The following is an 890-nucleotide window of genomic DNA, read 5'->3' on the forward strand; positions in this document are numbered from 1 at the left end:
ATTTTTTTAATTGGGTTATTTGTCTTTTTGCTGTTGAGGTTTTGGAGTATCTTGTAGATTTTAGAGATTAAACGCTGATCGGATTAGTTGTAGCCAAAAATTTTATCCCAATCTGTAAGTTGCCTTTTCACTCTTTTGGTGAAGTCTTTGGATGAGCATAAGTGTTTGATTTTTAGGAGCTCCCATTTATCTAGTCTCTCTTCTGGTACTTGTGCGTTGTTACTTACGGTTTGTATTGTGTTTATGCCATGTATTAGGGTTCCTAGAATTGTCCCTATTTTTTCTTCCATGATCTTTATCGTTTTTTATTTTATGTTTAAGTCTTTGATCCATTTTGAGTTAGTTTTTGTACATAGTGTGAGATATGGGTCTTGTTTCAGTTTTTTGCATATAGATATCCAATTATGCCAGCACCATTTGTTGAAGAGACTGTCTTTTCCCCAATTATTGGAGTTTGGGTTTTTGTCAAATATTAGCTGCTCAGAGGTGGATGAGCTTATATCTGGATTCTCAACTCCGCTCCATTGGTTTATGTATCTGTTATTGTACCAGTACCAGGCTGTCTTGACTACCGTGGCAGTATAATAGGTCCTAAAATCAGGTAGTGTAAGGCCTCCCACTTTGTTGTTCTTCTTGAGTAGTGCTTTATTTATCCAGGGCCTCTTCCCTTTCCATATGAAGTTGGTGATTTGTTTCTCCATCTCATTAAAAAACTCTGCTGGGATTTGGATCCGGATTGCATTGTATCTGTAGATTGCTTTGGGTAGAATTGACATTTTCACTCTTTTGAGTCTATCTATCCATGAGCAAGGTATATTTTTCTGCTTATGCAGGTCTCTTTTAGTTTCTTGCAGTAGTGTCTTGTAGTTTTCTCTGTAAAGATCTTTTAC

Source organism: Trichechus manatus, unplaced genomic scaffold (genome assembly GCF_000243295.1).
Source record: "Trichechus manatus latirostris isolate Lorelei unplaced genomic scaffold, TriManLat1.0 scaffold00115, whole genome shotgun sequence".
Lineage (NCBI taxonomy): Eukaryota > Metazoa > Chordata > Mammalia > Sirenia > Trichechidae > Trichechus > Trichechus manatus.